The sequence below is a fragment of the Lepus europaeus genome, chromosome 15 (assembly GCF_033115175.1).
Source record: "Lepus europaeus isolate LE1 chromosome 15, mLepTim1.pri, whole genome shotgun sequence".
NCBI classification, from domain to species: domain Eukaryota; kingdom Metazoa; phylum Chordata; class Mammalia; order Lagomorpha; family Leporidae; genus Lepus; species Lepus europaeus.
The window spans coordinates 47,286,648-47,314,602 of record NC_084841.1 but is presented as its reverse complement, the minus strand read 5'-3'; the positions used below and the strand labels follow the sequence as shown (position 1 = coordinate 47,314,602).

Here is a 27,955-nt window from a genome sequence, read left to right as displayed (position 1 = left end):
TGTAATAAACTCCAAACTTCATGTTTTGAAAAAATAATGATCTTTTTTCCTCCCAGTTGTTGAGTCGGATCAGGAGTTGGTTGGATGATTGTTCTATTCCAGGTAGTATCACCTTGGCCACATTCAACTCGTGATTGAGCGAGGCTAGACTGGAAAATCTCAGAAGCTTCACTCACAAGTATGCCTTAGGACTCCTCTGTGGGTCTTTCTTCCTCTGTAATAGCATTCGCTAAGAAACAGAACCAATAAGATATGTGTGCATATGTGTGTAGAGAACCAGTAGTATGTGTGTGAGATTACACATACGTAGATATATACATATGCATGCACACAGATATGCATATGTATATAGAATTTAAAAGATTTTAAACATCAAAGTATCAACTTTATCTTTTTAGAAAGATAAAGACACAAAGACGAAGACACAGTTATGAAGACAGAGATCTCCCACAAACTGGTTTACTCTACAGTGTCCTGCAATAGCCAGGTCTGAGACAGGCAGAAGCCAAAATCTTTGAATTCAGTGTGAATCTCCCACAAATGTAAAAGCACCCGGCTGCTGGCTCCTGGGGAGCAATTAGCAGGAAGCTGGAATCAGGTGCAGAGCTGGGACATGAAGCTAGGCATTCTGATATGGAATGCCGCATCCCAAGTGGCACCTTAACTGCTGTGCCAAATGCCTTTCCCAGAGAGAGAGCTTTTTTTCTTTTTTTTTTAAACAGGCAGATTTAGACAGTGAGAGAGAGAGAGACATAGAGAAAGTTCTTCCTATCCATTGGTTCACTCCCCAAATGGCCGCTATGGCCGGCGCGCTGCGGCCGGTGCACTGTGCTGATCCGAAGCCAGGAGCCAGGTGCTTCCTCCTGGTCTACGATGCGGGTGCAGGGCCCAAGCACTTGGGCCATCCTCCACTACACTCCCGGGCCACAGCAGAGAATTGGACTGGAAGAGGAGCAACCGGGACAGAATCTGACGCCCCAACCGGGACTAGAACCTGGGGTGCTGGTGCCGCAGGCGGAGGATTAGCCAAGTGAGCCACTGCGCTGGCCAGAGAGAGATCTTAAAAATTGGCTAACATCATGCTGAAACTGGAAATTTCAAAATCTGCAGGACAGATCAACATGGTGCAGACCCCTGGGAGAGTGAATGTTGCACCTCAAGCCTGATGCCACTTTTGTTGGAATTTTCTCTCCCTCAAAAGCCAGTAGTCATTTTTCTGAAGGCCTTCCACTGTTTGGACAAGGCCACCAACTTAGGACAAATATTTTGTTTTACTCAAGTGTACAGTTTAAATATTACTCTCATCTAAAAATTGCCTTCACAGCAACATCCAGGTGGTATAATGGACCGACTATCTAGGTCCCATGGCCCCAGCCATGGAATTAGCCTTTGATCTCTTCATATGGTTTCTCATCATTCCATAGTTTAGCCCAAGGTTCTTTACAGCATGGCAGCTGGATTTTCAGAGAGGAAGCAGGACCTCCAGGCCTGGGCTCAGGAGCCCCAGGCTGTCATTCCTGTTTCATCCTGTTGATCAAAGTGAGTCACAAATCTAGCTCATAGTCAAAAGAAAGAACAATTGAATCTACACCATTGTGTGAGGAGCAGCATGTGTAGGTAGGATGAGGAAGAGGAACAGGTGGAGAGGAGCCATCACAGTGTTTTCTGAGGCCACAGGAGTTCAGATCCCTTCTTGATAGTCTCAGCACACTACAGCATTAGGCTTGAGTTCTAGGTCCAGGAACTCATCATCTAAATCAGGGATAGCTGACGTTTCGATTCCTCATGGAATCGAATCTTGGATCAAGCTTGGATCAATCGATGATGGATCAAGCTTCTCTTGATCCAGGAGCTTGTAACTAAAATGATATCTTCTGTGCTCTGTGTGACCCCCATACAGTGATGAGACAGGGATTGTTATATCCCTCACAATAGATATGGCTGTTCAAAATCAGGGAAATGAGAGGCACGTAGTAATAAGTCCTTCCTAGAAGTTCTGAGACATGCCTGGGAACATGTTACCATTTCCCGCAAACCAAACAGCAAGGAATGTTTTTAAGAAAAGGTACCTGGTGGCTGGCGCAGCGGCTCACTAGGCTAATCCTCCGCCTATGGTGCCGGCACCCCGGGTTCTAGTCCCGGTTGGGGTGCTGGATTCTGTTCCTGTTGCTCCTCTTCCAGTCCAGCTCTCTGCTGTGGCCTGGGAGGGCAGTGGAGGATGGCCCAAGTGTTTGGGCCCTGCACCCGCATGGTAGACGAGAAGGAAGCACCTGGTTCCTGGCTTTGGATCGTCACTGCACGCCGGCTGTGGCGGCCATTTTGGGGGTGAGCCAACAGAAGGTAGACCTTTCTCTCTGTCTCTTTCTCTCTCACTGTCTAACTCTGCCTGTCAAAAAAAAAAAAAAAAAAAAAAAAAAAAAAAAAGAAAAGAAAGAAAAGGTACCTGGCTATGGTTTTCTGTTCCATTATTTCCAGTGGCTCTTGGCTCTGTCCTCCAAGCTATCCTTCCTTTTCCTCCAGAAATGGCCTGTGTTTGCAAACTGAGCTCTCTCCATCGTGTTTATGCCACTAAAAGTTTGGAGAGCCAGGGTTCATTTACTCCTGCTTCACCCCCTTAGTACAGAAGGCATTCTTTATTTAATAATTTTGTGGTTTCCCAACTATCAAATTATATTCCATTCCATTTGGCAAAATCTATTCCCCAAAAATCTCTTTTTAATACAAACACTTTTCTGCTTCAGGTTGAGAATCATAATGCTATGCAGCAACATGTTTTGTTTTTAAATATTTGAGATAACATTCTTCTTTTTTAAAAAAGATTTATTTATTGATTTGAAAGGCAGAGTTCAGAGAGGCAGACGCAGAGGCAAAGAGAGAGAGAGGGAGAGAGTTCTTCCAACTACTGGTTCACTCCCCAGATGGCCACAACAGCCAGAGCTGTGCTGATCTGAAGGTAGGAGCCAGGATCTTCCAGGTCTCCCAAGCAGAAGCAAGGGTCCAAGGATTTGGGCCATCATCCACTGCTTTCCCAGGCAATAGCAGAGAACTGGATTGGGAATGGAGCAACCGGGTCTAGACCCAACGTCCATATGGGATGCTGGCACTGCAGGCAGAAGTTTTACCCACTATGCCACAGCATGGGCCCCTGAGATAACATTCTAAATTTACATTATAATCAGTGGCTTAATGCTCCACTATATAAAGAGTGCAACAAACAGGAACTGGCATTGTGGCATAGTAGGTAAAGCTGCTGCCTGCAAAGCCAGTGTCCTACTTTGGCGCTGGTTCCTGTCCTGGCTGCTAAACTTCCAAACCAGATCCCTGCTAATGGCCTGGGAAAAAAAAATGAGCAGCTGAGGTTGGGCCAGGTGCTTGAGTCCCTGCTACCCACATGGGAAGAAGCAGCTCTTGTGACCATTTGGGTAGTGAACCAGGGGAGTGAAGATTCTCTGTCTCTCTCTGTTTCTCTCTCTCTCTCTCTCTCTCTCTGTCTCTCTGTCTTTCTCACTCCTTCTAACTCTGACTTTCAAATAAATAAATAAATCTTTTTAAAAGATTAACAAATAAAAAGTACAAAGATTAACAAATAAAAAGTAAAAAGACTATAGTTCAACAAGAATGTAGGCAAGAGCTATAGACAATAACCAAATGAAAAGATGTCACTTTCACTCATATACACTAAATTTTAAAGTAGTCACAGATCATTAAAACTACAGTAATGTATCATTCTTTTTTTTTTTTTTTTTTGACAGGCATAGTGGACAGTGAGAGAGAGAGACAGAGAGAAAGGTCTTCCTTTGCTGTTGATTCACCCTCCAGTGGCCGCCGTGGCTGGCGCGCTGTGGCCGGCGCACCGCGCTGATCTGAAGGCAGGAGCCAGGTGCTTCTCCTGGTCTCCCAAGCCGGTGCAGGGCCCAAGCACTTGGGCCATCCTCCACTGCATTCCTGGGCCATAGCAGAGAGCTGTCCTGGAAGAGGGGCAACCGGGACAGAATCCGGCACCCCGACTGGGACTAGAACCCGGTGTGCTGGCGCCGCAAGGTGGAGGATTAGCCTATTGAGCCACAGCGCCGGCCAATAGTATATCATTCTTAACAATTTGTTTAACAAAGACTTTAAACAAAGTTCGACAAAAAAAATATTTACAGAAAAACTGGTAGACAAAGTCATTTTTTTATTTTTAAAATTTTTATATATTTTATTTTAGCTCTCACATATAAGGGAGAACATGCATTTTTTGTCTTTCTACATCTGGCTTATTTCACTCAGCAAGATGTACTCTGGATGCTACCATTTTGATGTAAATGTTAGAATTTCACTTTTTTTTAAAAGATTTACTTATGTATTTAAGTATTTGAGGCCGGCACCGCAGCTCAACAGGCTAATCCTCCACCTGAGGTTCCGGCACACCAGGTTCTAGTCCCAGTCGGGGCGCCGGATTCTGTCCCGGTTGCCCCTCTCCCAGGCCAGCTCTCTGCTATGGCTCGAGAGTGCAATGGAGGATGGCCCAAGTGCTTGGGCCCTGCACTTGCATGGGAGACCAGGAGAAGCACCTGGCTCCTGCCTTCGGATCAGCATGATGCGCTGGCTGCAGCACGCCGGCTGCGGCGGCCATTGGAGAGTGAACCAACGGCAAAGGAAGACCTTTCTTTCTGTCTTTCTCTCTCTCACTGTCCACTCTGCCTGTCAAAAAATAAAAATAAAATAAAATAAAGTATTTGAGAGGCTGTATGTGTGTGTGTGTGTGAGAGAGAGAGAGAGAGAGAGAGAGAGAGTTTCATCTGCTGATTCACTCAAAAAATGGCTGCAACAGTTGGAGCCAGGCCAATCCAAAGCCAAGAGCCAGGAGTTGCTTCTGAGTCTTTCACATGGTTGCAGGGGCCCAAACACCTGGGCCGTCTTCCACTGCTTTCCAAGGCCATAGCAGAGAGCTGGATCGGAAGAGGAACAGCCAGAACACGAACTGGCATCCACATGGGATGCTGGAGCCACAGGAGGAGGCTTAACTTACTTCACCATGGCGCTGGCCCCTTCATTCTTTTTTATAGATGAACAGTATTCCATATATGTATATTTACACACACACATGACATTTTCTTTATTTGTTCATTTTATGATGGACACCTTGGCTGATTCCATATTTTGGCCATTGTGAATGGTGCTTATGCAGAAACATCTTCAAGATTTTTTTAAAAAAAACCTTGTCTTCTAATGAGTGGATCCTTTCTTTTTAATTGTATTTATTTCAGAGACAAAGAGACAGATACAAAAGTGGAGAAAGACAGAGATCTCTAATCTGCAGATTCACCCCAGATGCCTGCAATAGGCAGTGCTGGGAGCCAGGAACTCCCTCCAGGTCTCCCAGGTGGGTGGCAGGGACCCAACTACTTGAGTCATCACCTGCTGCCTCCCAGAGTGTGCATTGGCAGGAAGCAGGAATCAGGAGGAGACCCAGAACTCAACTTCAGGCATTCTAGTATTGGATCCCTGGAACCCAACTGGGACTTAACAGGTACACTAAATGTCTGTCTTCAGATGAGCAGATCTTAAAATGAGTTTTAAGAAGTATATCAGGGGCCGGTGCTGTGGTACAGTAAGTTAATCCTCCACCTGCAGCACCGGCATCCCATATGGGTGCTGGTTTGAGTCCTCGCTGCTCCTCATCCAATCCAGCTCTTTGCTGTGGCCTGGGAAAGCACCAGAAGATGGCCCAAGTGCTTGTGCCCCTGCACCCATGTGGGAGACCAGGAAGAAGCTCCTGACTCCTGGCTTCGGATCGGCACAGCTCTAGTCATTGTGGCCATTTGGGGAGTGAACCAACAGAAGGAAGACCTTTCTTTCTGTCTCTCCCTCTCACTGTCTGTAACTCTACCTCTCAAATAAATAAATAAGCCCTTTTTTAAAAAAGAAATTTCTTACTGCCAGCACCGCGTGTGGAGGATTAGCCTATTGAACTGCAGCACTGGCACACCGGGTTCTAGTCCCTGTCAGGGTGCCGGATTCTGTTCTGGTTGCTCCTCTTCCAGGCCAGCTCTCTGCTATAGCCCGGGAGTGCAGTGAAGGATGGCCCAAGTGCTTGGGCCCTGCACCCGCTTGGGAGACCAGGAGAAGCACCTGGCTCCTGGCTTCGGATCAGCGCAGTGCGCCGGCCACAGCGGCCATTGAGGGGGTGAACCAACAGAAAAGGAAGACCTTTTTCTCTGTCTCTCTCACTGTCCGCTCTGCCTGTCAAAAAAAAAAAAAAATATCTTACTACCTTGATTATATATTTACTCTGAAACCACATTTCACTCGAAGCACTTTAGGTTTGATCAGAGGCCAATTCTTGCTCTGAGAACATTTTTGCCATCTGGAGGGAATTAGAATGATAAATAATTTTGTTTTCTATGTTTTTATTTTGAAAAGCAGAGAGAGAGAGAGAGAGAGAGAGAGAGAGAGAGAGAGAGAGAGAAATCTCCCATCTGGTGGTTTACTCCTCAAATCCCTGCAAGAACCAAGAACCAAGAACTAAGAACCAAGTCTGGACCAAGCTGAAGCTGGATCTGGGAACTCAGTCCAGGTCTCTCAGATGGAGCCATCACCTGCTGCTTCCCAGAGTGCTGATTGGCAGGGATATCAACTCAGGAATTGAGCCTGGACTCAGATACAGGAACTCTAACATGACAGATGGGCATCCCAAGCAGTATCTGAAGTGCTGTGCCAAATGCCCAGTCCAGTAATTTTATTTTGTAGCCAACAAATACCAAGTTGATTTTGTGGCTTAAAATGACAAGCTATTATTACTAATGGGCAGAGAAATAATTTTTCTGAGGCAGTCTTCTGTTCCACGTGGAATTGATTGTCACCTACTTGGTGGCATTTGGTCAGTAGCTGGTCCAGATGGAAGGTCCGAGAAAGTTCTCTTCACATCTCTAGCACTTCTGAGCTCTTCCACATGACCTCTCTGTGTAATCAGCTTGGGTTTCCCCAATGCATGGAAGATTCACACTGGTCAGACTTTTTCATGGTGACTGGCTCCAAGAGCTGGTGTTTTAAAAAAACAAGGCCTACCCAGTATACAAGACTTAGAAATTCTTTGGTTGCATCAAGTTTACCAACGTCCCTTTGGCCCAAGCAAATAGCTAAGCCAGAATCAGTGAAGGATGGACCACTTAGGGATAGGAATACCAAGAAGTAGCAGTTGTTAAAGACCTCCCATGTATCATTCTCCCATAGAGCATGATTTTATAGCCAAGCAGATATGGATTTGTCACCTTCTTTGACCTTTTATTAGAAATGTGGCTTACATGGCCGGCGCCGCGGCTCACTAGGCTAATCCTCTGCCTTGCGGCGCCGGCACACCGGGTTCTAGTCCCGGTCGGGGCGCCGGATTCTGTCCTGGTTGCCCCTCTTCCAGGCCAGCTCTCTGCTATGGCCAGGGAGTGCAGTGGAGGATGGCCCAAGTGCTTGGGCCCTGCACTTGCATGGGAGACCAGGATAAGCACCTGGCTCCTGCCATCGGATCAGCGCGGTGCGCCGGCTGCAGCGCACCAGCCGCGGCAGCCATTGGAGGGTGAACCAACGGCAAAAGGAAGACCTTTCTCTCTGTTTCTCTCTCTCTGTCCACTCTGCCTGTCAAAAAAAAATGTGGCTTACAGTCCTAAAAATATAAATACTGTATGTTTTCCCAGATCTATAGTAAGTGAAAGAGTACAAAAAGTATAATTTATATGAGCAAAATTGACGTTTTAAGAATTGATTGTTTCTACTGTTGTGGAATAGTTTTTTTTTTTTTTTCTATTTGTTGAGTTCTTCACCTAAAGGAGGGTTAATCTTATGATTATAAAATAAGCCAAAAGTATGTCTTTGTAAAAATTAAAAGAAAGAACACGAAAGGAAGGAGGATGAAGGGTGGGAGTGTGAGTGGGAAGTGGGAAGTATCACATGTTCCTAAATCTGTATATATGAAATGCATGAAATTTGTTCACCTTATATAAATTTTAAAATTGTAAAAAGAAAACAAGAAGTGTATCTTAGGGAAGATTGCATGCAGTTTGGTTTCTTGTTTTCTACCTGTAAAGTAGAAAACATGGCCTATACTAGTGTATTTTGTGACAATTATAGACACACACACACACACACACACGCAAGTGCTTACTGTCATTCCCAACAAATAATAACATTGTTTTAGTAGTGTATTTAACAGGCTATTAGTTAGGTATTGAATGGATCAACTGTGGTTTTAGCACATCAGGGCCAGGTTCTATTAAAACATCAGTGCATGCATAAGTCAAGGTGATGGAAGTTAAAACACTTGGAAAGGAAAGTGAATATAAGAGATTTAATTCTTGGTCAAAGTAGTTTGTAGGGTAGGAGTTTGAGATCAGAGTTCATAGGAATATGAGAATACACAGTGGTGGGGAAGTTTGAAAGCAGATAATGTCAGGATTAACTGTGGCTCAAAAAGGAAGACACAGGAAATACTTAGGGATCCAAACTAATTAAAGAAGCTTATGAATGAGAAATCAGGGATCTGACAAAAAACCCACAAAACCAAGAGTAAAATATACACAATGTACTTAGGCAATTATGGGGCCCGGAGGCAAAGGGGAAGTCAGATAGCTTGCAAAAAACATTAGAGTCAGAGATTCCAAATATTATCACAGCCAGCAGTAGAAGCTGGCCTCAGTGTGAGGGCAGAACTTAACCTAGAGTTGGAAAAAAACATCTGGTGAGAGCAGGGATGGGGCAGGTAGGGCGCTCCCAACACCCACTGGAATCCTGTTATTTCTGTGAGATTCTAGTTGTACCTTAAATTATTTCATGATTAAGCCTAACAGCTTGATAACGTGTCCCTAAAGAAGGGCCTCCCACACAGAAACTCTCAGGATATAAAGCTGTCTGTTGTATTTGTAGTACCCACATGGCTCAATAAAAGTGATGCTATCTCTCTCATCTTTGGTTTCAACTGCAGAATAGCTCATTCTTTGGTTATAGCAGTCATCTTCCTTGAATGTGTTCTGACCCAGAAGGAAACTGCCATTGCTAGAGCTCCTGTCTGAGTCCTGGTGGCAGAAGTCAGAATTTTTCTGAATCCTCGGGACATCTTATCTCCTCTCATGCTGATTATTATTTCAGTTTGAAAGCTTGTGATATCTTCCCAAGTCAGATTGTACTTTCACTTCCATTGAAATATTCTGAATAGGATAAAATGGAATCATTTAAAGGCATATGTAAGAAAAATGGGGTTTTCTTGACCAAAAAGAAGAGATTTAGAGTGGCATTCTAAAGAAATACCTTTAAAGGAAGAAAGGCTGTGCATATTTATGGAGATCTTGCTGGGGAGGGTAATTTCCTCTCCTGCCATTAGATCCATTAAGAAAATTTAATTAGTGTCCCTTAAAGATTTAGATTATGAAGGCACCTTAGGCATTGACAGGAGGTATTTTAAATTTTGATTTATTTTTACAGTTATAGGATTATCTATTTTTATAGTTTTACTGAAAATTCTTAGCAATGTTCCAACAGCAACATTTCTACCTGGTAGTCAAATTTCTGTTAGTCCTCCCCTCATACACCATTGTCACAGTGATAACTTGATTAGTGGCTTCATGCGACACTGACCTAAAGAGTCCAGCATCTAAATAGGACAGTTAAGATTTTGATATCTATTAAAGCCTGTATTTCTCCCCCGCCTGGTTTGTTTTTGTACCCCAAGTCTGGGGAAACTGTATTAATTGGAATAACAAAGTTTTCTTTATGCTGCAATTAATGCTTTTGATGATCAAGTCATCATTTCAGATACCAGAGCTCTTCATTCATTCTGGTAGGAGACTGCTTTGTGTCATGGATCAAGGGTGAGCAAAGTTGCAAAGGTTTGATAGAAATTTTCAACTTTGTGGCTACATCATCTCTGTCACAGATATTGAACTGCCTCGTGGCTCAACAGTGAGCAGAGTGTGTTATGGGTAAACATATCATGATAAAAATTCATAACGTTGACATAATGAGAGGTTAACAACAATAACCAATAATAAAATGGAACAGTTATAAAAATACTATAATAAAAGGTATTGAAAACAGGGGCTGGCACTGTGGCATAGTGGGTGAAGCTGCCGCCTGCAGTGCCAGCATCCCAAGTGGGCACTGGTTCAAGTCCTGGCTGCTTCACTTCTGATCCAGCTCTCTGCTATGGCCTGGGAAAGCAGGAGAGGATGGCCCAAGTCCTTGGGTTTTTTTTTTTTTATTTTTTTTATTTTTTTATTTTTTTATTTTTTTTTTTTGACAGGCAGAGTGGACAGTGAGAGAGAGACAGAGAGAAAGGTCTTCCTTTTGCCGTTGGTTCACCCTCCAATGGCCGCCGCGGTAGCGCGCTGCGGCCGGCGCACCGCGCTGATCCAATGGCAGGAGCCAGGTGCTTCTCCTGGTCTCCCATGGGGTGCAGGGCCCAAGCACTTGGGCCATCCTCCACTGCACTCCCTGGCCACAGCAGAGAGCTGGCCTGGAAGAGGGGCAACCGGGACAGGATCGGTGCCCCGACCGGGACTAGAACCCGGTGTGCCGGCACCGCTAGGCGGAGGATTAGCCTGTTGAGCCGCAGCGCCGGCCTCAAGTCCTTGGGTTTTACGTTATGGGTCTGTAACCTGTGCGGACTCCTCTTAAAGTAGCCCTCCTTATGTCTGATTTCACTTTCTGAGATTTCAGTTTCCCACAGCCCACTGTGGTTTAAAATCAGTAAGTGGAAAATTCCAGAAATAAACAAGTCATACATTTTCAATACCTTTTTTTAAAGATTTATTTATTTATTTGAAAGGCAGAGTTACACAGAGGCAGAGGCTTAGAGAGAGAGAAAGAGTGAGAGAGAGGTCTTCTATCCTTTGGTTCACTCTCAAGATGGCTGCAATGGCTAGAGCTGTGCTGATCCAAGGGCAGGAACCAGTAGCTTACCCTTGGTCTCCCACATGGGTGCAGGGATCCAAGGACTTGAGCCATCTACTGCTTTCCCAGGCCATAGCAGAGAGCTGGATCAGAAGTGAAGCAGCCAGGACTCGAACCAGTGCCCACATGGGATGCTGGCACTGCAGGCGGCAGCTTCACCCACTATGCCACAGTGCCAGCCCCTGTTTTCAATACCTTTTATTACAGTATTTTTATAACTGTTCCATTTTATTATTGGTTATTGTTGTTAACCTCTCATTATGTCAACGTTATGAATTTTTATCATGGGTGTTTACGTCTTGGAATAAAGCAGTATTTGTAGGACTCAACCATCCACTGGGGGTCTTGTGACATAACCCTCCCAAGAGTAGAATCTTGTATATAGATAGTATGAGTAGAAAAGACAGACCTAATAAACATTTTGTGTGATATAACCTCTCTGACATAAAATTCAGAAATGTTTAGAAGTAAGCATTGTTACAGAAACTTTTGACCTCTCTCTTTGCTCCAGATGTTATTTGCTGTATAATGGCCTAAGACTGGTGTTGGAAAACATTCAGCCCGAGGCTAACTCCTGAGCCTCATCTTTCCTTACAGTATCCTATAGATAGTCAGGAGGAGGCTGCTCATAGTTCAATGACTCCACCCATCTGGAGTGCTGTCACTCCCAACAGTGCTGGCCAGTGAGGAAGAGCTTGCACATCTTCTTGTGTTTGGACTTCCCTAGGGAAAATGGCATCTTTTGTGAAATGACAACTGGAATTCTTGAAGCTTTTAGGATGGCATACCTGTTCCCCTCCATGAAGATAGCAGGAACTGGTCAGTAAGAATTAAAATCTTGCCTTCCATAGCAACATATTGGCACCAGTCTACTCCTGATAAACAGCGTAGGTAGAGAGAAAATTCTCCCCTGAAGTGATACCATTCAGCTGGAAGCATCTGCCTCATATATATAATGAGGGTACTTCAAAAAGCAGAAAATTTGAGTTAAAGATAAGTTTATGTTGCTGCAAAACTTTTTTGAGATTCAAACATATTTCATGAACTGTCTACAGCCTGTGTCACACAGAGTGCACTTTGGCTATTATTGATATAAATGAGATGGTATTAGCAAGTTTTAGTCTAAAATCATTTTAGCTAATAGTAGTAACTGGATGCTTTCCTAGTGATTACTACGAAGGTTTGAGAAGCCATTGCTGGCTGTAAATTTGAATGAAATAAAAATGGTTTAGAACTATAATTAATCTCAAAATTATACATTAGTTAGTTATTCTATGTTGTAGAAAAACATTCAGTCTGTTTCATAATATTGAAAAGAATATGACATTTCACCATAGCTTTATAAATGCATCATGCCAAATGAGAAAATTGTATAGTTTTCACCATATGGCAACTTCTTGTCATGTCAAATATACTTTTAGGCAAATAAAGCTTCAGAAGGGGAAAGAATTATTGAGATGACTATGAATAGGGGGGCTTTAATTGCTCTCAATTATTTGATATTTCCAGTTCAAATTATGTTAGTAAGATGTCAGCCAGCCTAGGCTATAGGATTTGATGATGTGGATTCTTCTGTATTAACATGGAAAACAAGAAGATTCCTTTGATAGTCAACATATTATTTTATTATTTAGAAATTTAAATTCAAGACTTAAACTTGACACAACTCCTACACCTCCTCTGAAACTTTAGAGTAAAGGCCCAGGACTGTAGCAGTTTGTCCATGCTGCCTTCTTAAATACTTGTTGTATGCATAAAAATATAACTGTTCACTCCAAATATAATTTCTAAGAAAGATTTATTTTTATTTATTTATTTGAAAGGAGAGTTAACAGAGAGAGAGGAGAAGCAGAGAGAGAGGTCTTCCATCCCCTGGTTCACACCCCAAATGGCTGCAATAACCAGAGCTGGGCCAGGCTGAAGTCAGGAATCAGGAGCTTCTTCTAGGTCTCCCACATGGGGTCAAGGGCCCAGGAACTTGTGCTATCTTCCTCTGCTTTCCCAGGTACATATACAAGGAGCTGGGTCGGAAGTGGATCAGATAGGACTTGAACCGGTGCCCACATGGGATGCCAGCACTGCAGTTCAGGGCTTAACCCACTATGCCGAAGTGTAGACTCCTAAATATACTTTTGAAACAAGTATTGTGTTAGGATCATCTGTAACCTTTAGATTAATATCTAGACGAAATCACTTAACAAATATAGGTAGAAATAAAATACAGATTAATAAATGAAAACTGTATACATAATGCATTATTTATACAGGTGCTGTTGTCAACTCTACCTCATTGACTCTTTAGAATAAATGACTTCCTGAGCATTATTACCATGCCCATTTTTCAAATGAAAAGATAAATGGAAGCTAAATACATTGCCAGATACTTTGAGAAGACACATTGCAGTGCATTATGGATGGGATTGAATAATCCTAATCTTCAGAAAGAAGTGAAAAGTCAATTCTCATTATAACCTTAGGCAGTAGAACATTAATCTTGCTCCCTTTAGTTACTTTCACAGAGGCTGTCTGTGAGTCCCTGTCTACAATTATGTCCCACCCCACTGTTCTGACATTGAAAACAAGGGAGGCCACAGTGAAGATACTCCAAGGCCAATTTCCCATTGCCATGTAGTCAAAACTTATTTTCCTGATTCCCCTCCAATGCTACCTCTACTCATAAACAAAACATGAAATGTATGCATTTCATCCTTGGCAGCATGAGTCAGTGAAATCCACCCACTTAGCTACTGACAAAACAGCTTAAAAGCTCCACCTTTCCTAAAGGGAATTCACATTTATACTAGCCAATGATGCTGAAGATCAAGGTCGATCCTCCTTGCTAAGTTGCCCTTTGATCCCTGTGAGTGGCAATTCTTACCTCCTTCTGTTGGAAGTCTCAAATGTGCACATGCTTCTTCTCCCGCGTGCACACTATACTCAGATTTTTTCTGGCTTTATCTTATTTTGTTTTTAACACTCTGACTACTTCTCTTTTACTTTTGTACTTGACACTGTCTAATATTCTATATGGTTCACTTATTTATATTGTTTATCTTCTTTTCCTCACACATAAGTGAAATCCTACGAAGGCAAGAATTTTTGTCTGTCTATCACTACTGTATTTCTAGTACCTAACATAGGCAGGTACTAGAATGTTGAATGGATGAATGAATAAATTGGTGTGAATTTTAAAAACAGTACTAAAATGGATCTTTAAATAAAATCTTTTGATCCTTTAGAAAAACAGTGGTATTCATGGGGAGTACTGGGTCACTATTAACGCATATCAGGTTACACTAATTTCTTTTCCTCATATTATGAATATATTAGAGGAGACCTATGCCTTTTGTCTATCTGGATTTTAGCAAGCACTAGACAAAATTTTCCATGATGAACTCATGATTAAAATGTATAAAAACAGGGTAGATGTTTAGCCTACCAGTTAAAATGCTGGTTGAGACATCTGTACCCCATGTTAGAGTGCCTGGGTTTTGATACCCAGCTCCACTCCTTACTCCAGCTTCCTGCTAATGCAGACACTTGTGATGGCTCAAGTAAATGACACCTTCATACAAGGCCTGATTTGTGTTTCTGCCACATGGCTCCAGTCCTAGCCCAATTCTGACTCTTGTGGATGTTTGGGGAATAAACCAGAGGATGGGAGCTCTCTCTATCTCCATCTCTTTCTGTTATTCCACCTCTGTACCTTTCAAATAAATTCGTAAAAATTAGAAAAATATATGCAGACAATTAATGGTACTGGTAGCTGATATAGCTGAATGGCTATATTCAAGAATTAATGTCAGTTTATAGAGAAGCTTCTAGTAGTGGAACAGAGGATTTGGTCTTTAGATCTCTCCTGTTCGTCAGTTTTGTTATTAATGATGGAGGCTCCATTAATGGCCTGAGGAGCTAATCCACAGATGAAGCAAAAATGGGGGGAAAAGCCATTATGGTTGTTAACAAAATCAGCATCCAAAAGACTTCTTGACTGCCTGGAGGGGAGAGATAAATATAATAAAGTAAAACTTACAGTTTTTAAATAGTAAAGTCTAGAACATCACGAAGAAAAGAATTAATGTAGTTGGAAGAACAAAACAGGGGCAGAGGTGAGACTTGTGTTAACAGTAACTGGACATTTACATGGTTGTAAAAAACTATGAATCAACAATATGATATGGGCCCCTCCCATTCAGAAATAACCATCCTTTCTTGGATTTCATAAATAGATTTGGATGTAGAATAGTAAAGGAAATACTTTTGCTCTACATTTGTGTTGGTTCTCCCATACCTAGAACTGTAATTCCACATCCTGGACAACTCATTGTAAGAAACCTAAGAAGCTAGAGTACATTCAAGATGAAGATAGAATTCAATACTCTATCACCTAATGTGGTAGACGTACACTATGGAATGCTACTCAGCCAAAAAAAAGGAATGAAAGCCCATCTTTCTCAACAAAATGAATGCAACTGGAAACCATTAAGCTCAGTGAAATTAGTCCCCAAAAGACAAATATGTTACCCTGATATGTGGTAACTAATAGAGTACAAAAAGTATAATGTATATCAGCAAAATGGCCATGTTGAGGTTTGATTATTGTTTACAGTCCTTGTCTCTATTGTTGAGGAACAGTGTTTTTTTGCTTCTTACTATTTGTTGAATTCTTAGTGGAGGGTTAAGCTCATGATTATAAATTAAACTGAAAGTATGACATTGTAAAAATTAAAAGAAAAAATAAGAAAGGAAGGAAGACACAGGGTGGCAGCATGGGCAGGAGGGAGAGTAGAGTGGGAAGTATCACTATGCTCCTAAATCTGTATATATGAAATATGTGAAATTTGTTCACCATATATAAATAAAAATAAATTAATATCTGTGGTTCCCAGCTTATGGCCTTCAGGTATGTTTGATATGGCCATATGTGCTTTCAGAATTTGGATTAGTGGCAAATATTTCAAAACATGTAGATATCTCATTAAGATATAGTTTTCTGAGTTTTGTTCCCTCATGCTTGTATAGAATCCAACCGTGGAGTTGTAATGATCCTGCTGTTGCATTCCTTTATCCCACTTTAGCTATTTGTTTTAAATTCCCAGTACCAAAATTTATTTTTTTTCTTGGCATTTGAATGGAAAGGACTGGATAAAACATGGTCTATAACACAAGGCTGGAGATGGGAGAGAGAGAAACACATCTGGATGTTTTTCATGAGACAGAGAGATTAGATCTAATCTGTTTGGTTCCAGAGAGCTAAACACTGGTGGTAATTGTAGGGCAGTATATCCCCATTAAATATATACAATAAGTTTCTCACAGGGTCGTGAGAGTTGCTGTGTTTTATTCATCTCTGTTTCATCAGTATGGAAAAGAGTTTCTGATATGTGTCAGAACTCAGTGACTACTTATTGAATAAATTAAATAAAACAGGTTGTGAGCGGTGAATTTTATTTCAGGAGGGGCTAGCACATGAGCTATTTGGGAGCAATGATTTTTGTTCATTTTATTTATAGTTGTAGCCAAGAAGCTAAATCAGTGCCTGTTGCATGAGAGGTGCTTATTGAATATCTTCTTATTTCATAGTTGCTGGTAATCAAACATAGATTAATGGGCTTCTTGCTAGGGCTGTAGGAAAAGTTAATTAGTAATACATGTAGAGGTTCATGGAATAAGAGGAATATTGAACTAAATTTTTTAAGTCATTTTCAATCATTAGAGACTATGTATTTTATATCAAACAGTAAACATGGTAAAATTAAAGTAAAATGTGTATGTGTAGTACAAAACTGAGAGGTAAAACATTTTGCCAATTATTTATTTTTGGTGTGGACAAGGAAATTATTTGCTGGATTTTTAAAGTGAGATATCCACCTGTTTAAGGTTTTTCTAATATTTGACTATCTGAATGCATGTTATGTTAGTGATTATTTCACTTTTCAGCTGTATTGTACCAGCTAAGAAACAGTTAACTCATTCTTATGTAATGAAAATGCATTTTTATCCCCTGATATTTGTAATGTAACATAAAATTCATGTTGCCTTGAGGTTTGGAGTGATTTGTTATTTCTATCCTTCAAGGAATCCCATGATAACAAATCAAACCATTAGGAACTGATTCCAATTTTCATTGTTTGGGGAGGTAACTGAAATGACATTTTGAGAAATCATCTTATAACTAATCTAGAAAATAATATGTAAAGGCCAAAATGCGGCAAAAGAATGAATAGTGAGATATTTAATGTTTAAATGCTTGCTGTAAAAAATCTATGCACCTTTTGTTGTGAAGCTTTAGCAATTTTAATAACTTCAAAATCAAGAGAAAGGAGAAACTGCTTTATATCTTTGAAGCAAAGAAAAGTCTAACGCCCTGAATTTGAGTGCCAGCGTTGAGTATATTTACAATGCAGCCCTGAGGAGGTGTATGCTAATTATGAAAAAACAAGGGCTTATTAGAATCTAGGAAATTTTCCATTGATTCAAAGGCGATATGGTGATTGAATTTTTCTAAATATTACTTATAAAAGACAGCCTTTTTTTCAGTATTTAGTTTCATGACAAACAAAGAAAAGAAGCATTCGATTATGAAACAGTTAGTGGCACTTAGTGGAAGCATTAGATCTATGAATCATCACTTTTTACTATACAGATAATGAAGCAATTCTCATCATGGAGTAGTACCACATAACCTTATAACACTATACCATCGTCAGCACCATCATCATCATTTGCTGAGGATAGACAGTTTTTCTCTTTGAGGAATTTATAAATTTGTTGAGTTTTCATGGCTTTCTCACAGGATATGGTGAACAAATAGCTTTCATCCTCATTTTAGAGACAGTCTTAGGTAAAATGGTGATACAAGCACTATTGTATTTCAGACTTCTGCTTGATGAGCCCCCTTCCTGGATGACAGCCCCTTATTTCTCCCTCTGATTTAAAGAAGAAAATCCTTATCAATGTTTATATTTTAAAAATGGAAAATTTCAAATATGTAAAAAGTACAGAGGATAGTATAAAGCACGCTAAGAGCTTACCACTCAGTTTCAACAATTCTCAGTATACAACTAGTGCTTGTTTCTTCCATATCCACACCCACACCTTGCTCTCCTGGGTTATTTGAAAGAAGATTGAATGACAATATTCCTTCATCTGTAAATATCTTAGTAGATTTCTAAAGCTAGTTTCTAAGAATTATCTCAATAATATTAAAATACCTGTGCATTTTCCTAATAAAGTGCCTAATAAGTTCTCAATAACATATTGCTCTGCTTGAAATGATTTAACATTTTTTGAAATTATTTCAAAGAGGGTTGACAGATTGAAATAATTAAGTGTAATTCTTTTTTTAGACTGTAAATTTCCTCATACTATTCTCAGTTTGTCTTTGCAAATTTTGTTAGAAAACATTGAGTCTCAGGTTGGAGTGTGCATATTTCACCCCTCCCTGGTGTTGTTCAGCATAGTCACCTTTCCCTTGAATTCCTTGTATTTAGTAGCTGAATCTAAAAGCTTGATTTATTCTTACATTTCAATATATTTAGAAGACAAGCATATTTTGTTTTTTAATAGCTTTTTTGAGGTATATTTATCTGGCATTTGTATATATTCAAGGTGTGCAATATGATGATTTTGTATACACATACATTGTGTAATGATTATCATAACCAAATTAATAAGCACATCCATCCCCATACTTTTCGTGTGTATGTGTCTATGTGGTGTGTGTGTGTGTGTGTGTGTTAGAGGCATTTATCATCTACTTTCCTAGTAAATTTCAAATAAGTAATATGAAAACATTTCAACAAGTTTGAGGAAACATATTATCTTTCTTTTTTTAAGAAAAGATTTATTTATTTATTTGAAAGTCAGAGTTACACTCAGAGAGGAGAGACAAAGAGAGAGAGAGAGTTCTTCCATCTGCTGGTTCACTCCCCAATTGGCTACACCAGCTGTAGCTGTGCAGATCTGAAGCCAGGAACCAGGAGCTTATTCCAGGTCTCCCACATGGGTGCAGGGGCCCAAGGACTTGGGTCACCTTCCACTGCTTTCCAGGTCATAGCAGAGAGCTGGATTGGAAGTGGAACAACCAGGACTTGAACTGGTGCCCGTATGCGATGCTGGCACTGCAGGCGGCGGCTTTACCCACTATGCCGCAGCGCCAGCCCCACACATTTTATCTTTCAAAAAATTATTTATTTTATTTGAAAGGAAGAAAGAGAGAAAGAGACCTCCCATTCATTGATTTAGGCCCCAAATTCCTGTAACTATGGGGCTGGGTGAGACCAAACCTGGGAGCTGTAAACTGAATCTGAAACTCTTACATGGGTGGTAGGAACTCAAGTACTTTAGCCATCACCTGCTGCCTCCCAGGGTGCACTTCAGCAGGGAGCTGGATTAGGAGTGGCACTCTGATGTGGGATGCAGGCATCCCAAATGCTATCCTAATTGCAGTGGCAAATGCCCACCCTTCACATATTATCTTTTATTTTCATTTTTCCACAACCTTTTGAAGTGCCCTCATAAAGTATTATTAATTTTAGTCACCTGTTGAATGTTGGATCTCCAGGAATTACTCGTCTTAGAAGAGGACCCTCTGACCACCATTATCCCAATGCCCTCATGTAACAGATCCTGCCAATCACCATTCTACTCTCTGCCTTTACAAGGTTGACTTCAAATTCCACATAAAGGCAAGATCATGTAGCACCTTCATCTGCACCTAGTTTGTGTTACTTAGTATAACTTAGTCTTTATATGGCACAAGATCTTCTAGATTCATTCATTCTCAAAGAACAGGATTTCCTTAGTTTTTTGATGAATAAAATCTCATTGACATAATACCATATAGTTTTCACATTTACCTGTCAATGGAAACTTTGGTAGGCTCCATACCTTGATTATTACGAATAATGCTGCAATTATCATGTGGCTGTAGATACCTCCTCAACATGATGATTTCTTTTCCTATGGAAATATACCCAAAAGTGAGGTTGCCGGAGCATATGGTAGTTCTATTTTTAATTTTTTTTAGAAACCTCCATACTGTTTTCCCTAAAAGAGATATCAATTTACATTCTGGCTAAGAGTCTTTCAGGATTCCCTTTTCCCCACATTCTCAGAAATACTTATTACATCCATCGGAATATGTGTGATCTCTCAATGTGGTTTTATGTGCATTTCTCTGTTGAGCACCTTTTCATATACTTTTTGGCCTTTTTAATCTTTGCATTCTATAAAGACATGCCTATTCAGATCTATTTCTCATTATAAATCATTTTACTGTTTTATTTTTGCTATAGAGTTGAAAGAATTTTGTATATTTTAATATTAACCCCTTATAAGATATATGGTTTGCAAATATTTCCTAACATTCCATAGGTAGAAAATATTTCATTTTGTTAATTTTTCCTTTGTTGTCTAAAAGGTGGTCAGTTTGCTATAGACCTAATCATTTATTTTTTATTTTGTTGCCTTGACGGGACCAGTGCCAAGCAACTTCTAATTTGCTTATGCATGGTTTTCATGATATTGTTTAGTTGCCTAGCTGTGTTTTCTTGCATCTTATTTAACTTCCTTAAGATGATAACTTTAAATTAGTCTGACAACTTATACTACCCCATTTATTTGGGGCCAGTTACTAAAAATTTATTAGTTTCCTTTAATTAGTTTTCTTAATCGGATTCTTTGTTACTCACATAGCATTATAGTGATATTAAACTGATAAAAACAGATACTACACTTGATCTTAGCCAAAAGGCCGAGAAGTGATTGTAATATTTTCAAACTTGAAGACTGGACTGTCTTCAGGTTCTCTGTTAGTGGGTTGGCATGTAACAAGGGTCTGCTTCCAGATCCACAGCTTGATTCCACAGCTGATGTGCCTTCTGCTAGCTGCATGGATGAGTTTGTGTTCCTCTAACTCCCTGGAAGGCTCATGAAAACTCTCGGGGGAACTCCTGGGCCAGGAGAATAGATTGTAGGTGACTCACATGACTGCTGCAGGAACCATACCTTAGACTGAAATCTCAGGTCTATTTGTGGGGACTTGGAAGAGTGAGCCTATTCTTAGACTCCTGGGTGAACAGGACTTCCCCTAAATGTAGTTGAGTGGGGCTGAAGCCAAGTTATGTGCCTTTATTGGATTTGCTGTGGGACCAGGTTGGTAAGTGTGCCTCTGGGGCATGTATGAGCATGACTCACAGAGAGTTGCTGAGTGGGAAGGACTGCTCTGAGGTTTCAGCTGAAAGGGGCTGGAGCTGAGTTACAGTGTTGTTTCAGAATCTTGTTTGAGACTGAGTTCAGAAGCCATCTTCCTGAGGCACAGATGGTCACATACCTCAGCAGGTCTGTGATGGATAGAACTGCTCTCAGAATGTGCTTTGAGATCAAGGTCAGCAGGCAACTGTGTACAAACTCTACACCTTCACACCCCTCCCCCATTTCAGGTTATCGATGTCACAGATTGCTTCTACTTATGTTTTGTATCCATTAATGTAGTTTACTAGTTATAGATTATAGTTGAATTCTACACCTAAAAATTCTACATCTAAAAATGATTTATACACTAACATGATATTATAAGATTCTATATTTATCTTAATAGTTACCTGGAAGCTTTGTATCTTCCAATAACTGCATGTTGCTGTCTGGTGTCTTTTTGTTTCAAATTAAACTTCTCCCTTTAGGAATCCTTCTAAGTCAGGTCTAGTGTTTATGAACTACAGTCTTTGCTTATCTTCATTTCGCCTTCATTTTTGAAGGACAGTTTTGCTGGATATAGTATTTTTGATTGTCAATGTGGTTTTCTTGCTCTGTCTTTTGGTTTTTTAACACTTTGAATTATCACATACTTCTTTCTAGCCTATAATGATTTTGCTGATAAATCCAATAATAATCTGGATGTTCCCTTGTACATGATGAGTCACTTTTCTCTTGCTTCTTTTAAGATTCCCTCTTGGTCTTTGACTTTTTCTTTAAAATTCATTAGTTAAAATTTAATCAAGTTACAATTTCAGTTCCTCAGGCACTAGCCACATTGTATGTGCTTAACAGCCAGTGTGGGCATCAGCTACCATATTGTATAGCACAGCTTAGAGAATTAAATAATCACAGAAAGTTCTGTTGGACATCACTGTTTAGAGGGATGGCACTTTCCCCTTGACCCGTCCATGTGATGTTTCTTTATATCTTTTTTTAACTTTTATTTAATAAATATAAATTTCCAAAGTACAGCTTTTGGATTACAGTAGCTTTTCCTCCCCTATAACTTCCCCCCCCCCCACAACCCTCCCATCTCCAACTCCCTCTCCCATTCCATTCACATCAAGATTCATTTTCAATTCTCTTTATATACAAAAGATCAATTTAGCATATACTAAACAGTTTGCACCCACACAGAAACACAAAGTATAAAGTACTGTTTGAGTACTAGTTATAGCATTAATTCACATTGAACAACACATTAAGGACAGAGATCCTACATGAGGAGTAAGTACACAGTGACTTCAGTTGTTGACTTAACCAATTGACACTCTTGTTTATGGCGTCAGCAATCGCCTTAGACTCTTGTCATGTGTTGCCAAAGCTATGGAAGCCTTTTGAGTTTGCCAACTCCGATCTTTTTTAGACAAGGTCATAGTCAAAGTGGAAGTTCTCTCCTCCCTTCAGAGAAAGGTACCTCCTTCTTTGATGGCCCATTCTTTCTACTGGGATCTCACTCGCAGAGATCGTTCATTTAGGTTTTTTTTTTTTTTTTTTTTTTTTTTTTCCAGAGTGTCTTGGCTTTCCATGCCTAAAATACTCTTATGGGCTCTTCAGCCAGATCTGAATGCCCTAAGGGCTGATGCTGAGGCCAGAGTGCTGTTTAGGACATCTGCCATTCTATGACTCCGCTGCTGGTCTTTGACTTTTAACAAGTTGGTTGTAATGTGTTTTGGTCTGGGTATCTCTGGCTGTTTCTCCATTGGAGTTCTTTGAGCTACTTGAATTTGCTATTCTGTTATCTCAGACTTGGGAAATGTTTACCCATTGTTTCTCCACTACTCCATAATCCAAAATATGTCAACTCCATCAGTGCTCTGAGTACGGCGATGTGCAAAACAGCCCCTCAGGCAATCCTCTAAAGTGACAACAGACACATGTCCCCTCTTCTCTTTCCTTCCTAAGGGGTAGCTGTGACCTGGGTATTTTCTCCCAACCACGCTGAGCTGTGCAGGCTTCTGTCTGTGAGGATGCAGTTTTCCAGAGCAGCAACAAGCTGTTGACATAAGTTTTATTCTCAGTGCATCCAGAGCGTCCGGTTCTGCTGGTTTCCACTCAGTGCTCCAAGTCAGGCCAGACAAGCCAATCCATTGGGTTGCCTCCTAAAAAGTCAGAACATTGGAAGTATATTCCAAAAGGGAGATTTCATGAGTTGGTTTTTTTTTTTTTTTTCCTGATAACACCAAGCTGTACTGAGTTCAGGAACCATTCTCATAGTCAAAGTGAAATGATTCTTCTTACCTATTTTTGTATGGCTATTCTTATCTTCGAGCCTGCCTAAGACACTGCTGCTTTTAACTGGGTTCTGGAACTCTCTTAAAGTTTTTTGGGTCATACATTGTTGTTAAATCAATGTGAAGACATTTTGCAGAACAGGATCTGGGGCTCCTACTTCATGATGATGTTGACACAAATCTGTGGCTTAGTTTTAAAATAGTGTTTCTTTCAATTCCCATCTCATGTGATCTACATTGCCACTTTCCCAACAATTATATAACTATTTCTTTCCTCGAGTTGATAATGTTTCCTTTAACACATATTTAGTTTTTAAATAAGTAGTTAAGCAAATTCTGTATTAGTCCACTAATCTGTTGAATATTTTGTAATTACCACAATGCTACATATTGCAATTTCATGGTACAATTTATGCCTATTAGGGCAAGATAATTTCATAGTACATTTTTTATTTTTAAAATATTCTTTATATTCTCCCCATGTTTTTGTTTTTTTTGTTTTTTTGTTTTTGTTTTTTTTTTTGACAGGCAGAGTTAGACAGTGAGAGAGAGAGACAGAGAGAAAGGTCTTCCCTCCATTGGTTCAACCCCAAATGGCCGCTACAGCTGGCACTGCGCCGATCTGAAGACAGGAGCCAGGTGCTTCCTCCTGGTCTCCCATGCAGGTGCAGAGCCCAAGGTCTTGGGTCATCCTCCACTGCCCTCCCGGGCCACAGCAGAGAGCTAGACTGGAAGAGGAGCAACCGGGACAGAATCCAGTGCCCCAACCGGAACTAGAACCCGGGGTACCAGTGCCGTAGGCGGAGGATTAGCCAAGTGAGCCGTGGCGCTGGCCCTCCCCATGTTCTTTTTGTTGAAAGCCTCTCTAATTCCCTCACAAAATAAAAAGAAAAAGTGAGAATTTTGCAATAATACCAAACTGAGAGAATAACTACAAGCAATATCAATTTTGATTATTAAGTCTTGGGAAATTCATTATACTTCTTAATCTGAGTTCTACACATTTCTTTATGAGTCTATTCCTAAAACCTTTATTTTTTGTATGCTATTGTAAATAAAATATTTTTGTGTTATAGTTTCAACAATTGGTCTTTGATTTTATAAAGGACATATTTTTCATATCTTATTTTATAATTGAATAACTCATCTGACTACTCAGTATTTTTTCAGTTGATTTTGAGGACGTTCTTACACTAAAATAAGCTGTAATAAAATAATGATTATTTTTACTTTTCTCATGATTCTATGGTATATTTCTATTTCTCACATGGGATTAATCACTGGCCAGAAATTATTGGGAAATTTGCCTTAGATTAATCAATTGACCAGAAATTTTTAGAAAATATCAGCAATGTTGCCTTTGGGTTAAAACCATAAGCTTTGGCATCAGGTAAGCCTCATCTCAAAACCTGATTTTACCATTGACTAATGGTGTCACTCTGGATAGAGTATCTTTTCTGAAGCTCATATTCCAGATCTGTAAAATGGGAATAGCAGCACTGCTTTGTGAAATGTTTGTGAGGTTGTGGTATCTACTTATATATAACATGTAAATACGAAAAAAAAATAATGCTAGATAAAAGGGAATGATGGAGAGCACCATGTGTTACAATAATCCTAATTTTCATAATAATAAACATTATATTTTACCATTAGTTATAATGGTGAATTTGGATTTTATACCATCTTGATCCATAGTATATCAATTAAATACTTTGCAGTTATCTGAGCATCAAAGCCAACAGCATGGGGTCAGGCATTTGGTGCAGTGGTTAAGATATGGCTTAGAATGCCTGTATCCCATAGCAGAGCACCTTAGTTCAAGTCTCAGCTCTTCTCTCAATTTTCCTCTTACTGAACACCCAGAGAGGCAGCAGGTGGTGGCTCAAGTACCTGTGTCCCTGACACCCATATTAGGACCTTTTCTGTATCAGGATCGAGTTCTGGGCTCCTGGCTTCTGCCTGGCCCAGTTCGGGCAGTTCCAGGCATTTGGGAGTGAAGCAGTGGATGGAAGATCTCTGCCTTTCAAATAAATAAGCAAATAAATAACTTTTAAAAAGTGTGATTCGTTTGGTTCTGAAGTTATTTATTTGAAAGGCGGAGTGACAGGTAGGGAAAGAGAGCCACGGAAGGAAATGCATTCTGTGTGCTGGTGCACAGGGTGTGGCCATTCCAATCAGCTGCTTACTGCACTGCACCACAATGCTTGCTGACTCCTTTCATGGGTCTAGGAAGTTTTGTTTTATTTTGTCTCCTCCTCCTTCCCTCAGCCCAATCTTTGTTCATTTATTCTAGATTTACAAATCTAGTCGGTTGTTATAACTATGTCTTTATATAAATGATGGTTGTAGCCTTTGCCTTCACACTTATAAATGCATTTTTGATTGGTATTGGTATTTGTATTTGAACAAAACTTGAAGATGGTAGATCTTTGTATTCCTTTTAAGGTAGTGATGTAACAGCTTATTGTGGTAGTCTGCTCAAATGAAAAATTTTTCTGAACTTTGCGAGAGTAAAGCTGGATGAGTTTTAACCTATTTTTTCTAGAAAGATATGATTTTCAGGAGTCATAAAGAAAAAAAGAGCTAACTTCTTTTTTACCATTGTGATTCTATTACTGCATATCATTGTGAAGTAGATAATTTGTCAAATTCCTGTTTTTTCCTTAAGATGCTTTTCCTTCCTATACTAACAAAATAGAATCCTCTTCATTTTTCAAGGTCACCTGGCAAAGGCGCCATGCTATTTATAGAAGGTTAATTGCATCCTGGAGTTTCAGATAGATTTTGGGGCTGATAAGAATATTACTGATTGAGGAATTTTTCTATTTCTTTTAGTAACTTTTTAGGACTTTTCATGTTATAAGAAATGGCTTTAGGAAGGCTCCATTGATTTCTGTCTCTTCTAATCAGTGTGGAACCTCAGCCTATACTTGGATTATGGTGCATGTTTGAGAGCTCTCTGCTATCTTTGTGATAACCTGAGATGGAAATTTTTATTATTACATGACATTTATTTTATAAGAGTACCTTTTCTATATCAGTATGTTGTATCTGCTTGAAAATGGATTGTGTTATTGTGGTACAATGCCTTTTCAGTGTTAAAAGACTTTAAGTATTTATTGCTTTGACTTGCGAGGGTCTTAGAGGATTAATTCTAGAGGCAACATTAAAATATAATTTTAAGATACACAAAAATTTTGCATGAATTTCCAAAACTTTTTGTACCAAAATAATCTTATCTTTTAATTCCATTTTTCTGTGAATTTTGGAAGTACTCTCATGTTTGAAAGAATGATCAGATGAGGTAGACACAGCAACTTGAGCAGCTGAAGATTTCTAATTTAAAAGAAACTTCTTCATCTTTATACCTCATTTATATTAATAGCTACAAGTACAGAAGTACCTATAATACCCAAATCAAGTACTATTTTCCTTTTTCCCAATATCTTACAGTTCAAGAAGTTGAGACAATACTTGGGATATAAGTATTTTTTCCACCACGTTCTCTTTCTTCCTAATATGTCCCTGGGTCCAGGCTAACACAAGGACCAGATCTATGAGCATATCACTATACTACATTTGGCAAGTTGCAGGCTCACTTAGGGTCATAAAGAAAAAAGTAGGAGGTATTGTTATCCATTGTCCTGGATAACATTTTCAGTGTGAGTAGCAAAAGAGATAAGATTGAGAAGTTATTGAAGGATAGCACCTTGGATAATGCCTAGATTTCAGATAGAGTTAATACAGGAGTCAGCAATGAGATGACATATAACTTATAGGAAAAGCAGACAGAAAACAAAAAGAAATGCCCAATTTGTGGGGGAAATCACACATCTTATTTTGTCTGAGATAGTCCAGTTTTTCCTTTTGTCCAGTTTTTCCTTTTGTCTAACCAGCACCCTCTTCTACTTGCAACAATCTTACCTACATAGTTCTAAAACACCCCTAAGTCCTTTGTTACAGCTTTTATTATACACCTTCGTGATCTGTCTACTCAGCCTTCTCTGGGAAGGGCTGGTGAGCATGTATCAGAAAGGCAGCACCTGCTTCATCTCCACCATCCAGCACGAAATTGGAAACTGGAGGTGCTCAAAGAAGAAATTACTCAGGAAATGGTATCATGATTAAGATAGGTTGGGGCCTGTGCTGTGGCGCAGTGGGTTACTGCCCTGGCCTGAAGCACCGGCATCCCATATGGGCGCCGGTTCTAGTCCGAGCTGCTCCTCTTCCAATCCAGCTCTCTGCTATGGCCTGGGAAAGCAGTTGAAGATGGCCCAAGTCCTTGGGCCCCTGCACTCACGTGGGAGACCTGGAAGAAGTTCCTGGCCCCTGGCTCCTGGCTTAGGATTGGTGCAGCTCTGGCAGTTGTGGCTGTTTGGGGAGTGAACCAGCAGATGGAAGAGCTCTCTCTCTCTCTCTCTCTCTCTCTCTCTCTCTGCCTCTCCTCTCTGTGTAACTCTGACTTTCAAATAAATCAATCAATCTTAAAAAAAAAAAAAGGTTGTACTTAGAGGATGCAGATGTAATTATACATATAAAAT

The 27,955-nt window shown here is 40.1% G+C and overlaps 1 protein-coding gene and 1 pseudogene across 2 annotated transcripts in view; one reads left to right on the top strand and one right to left on the bottom strand.

Annotated features, from left to right (window-relative positions):
- PDE4D (phosphodiesterase 4D) overlaps window positions 1-27,955 on the top strand; it is a 1,616,992-nt gene that overhangs the window by 519,356 nt on the left and 1,069,681 nt on the right. The window lies entirely within an intron of this gene.
- LOC133774756 (U2 spliceosomal RNA) lies at window positions 20,509-20,686 on the bottom strand (annotated as a pseudogene).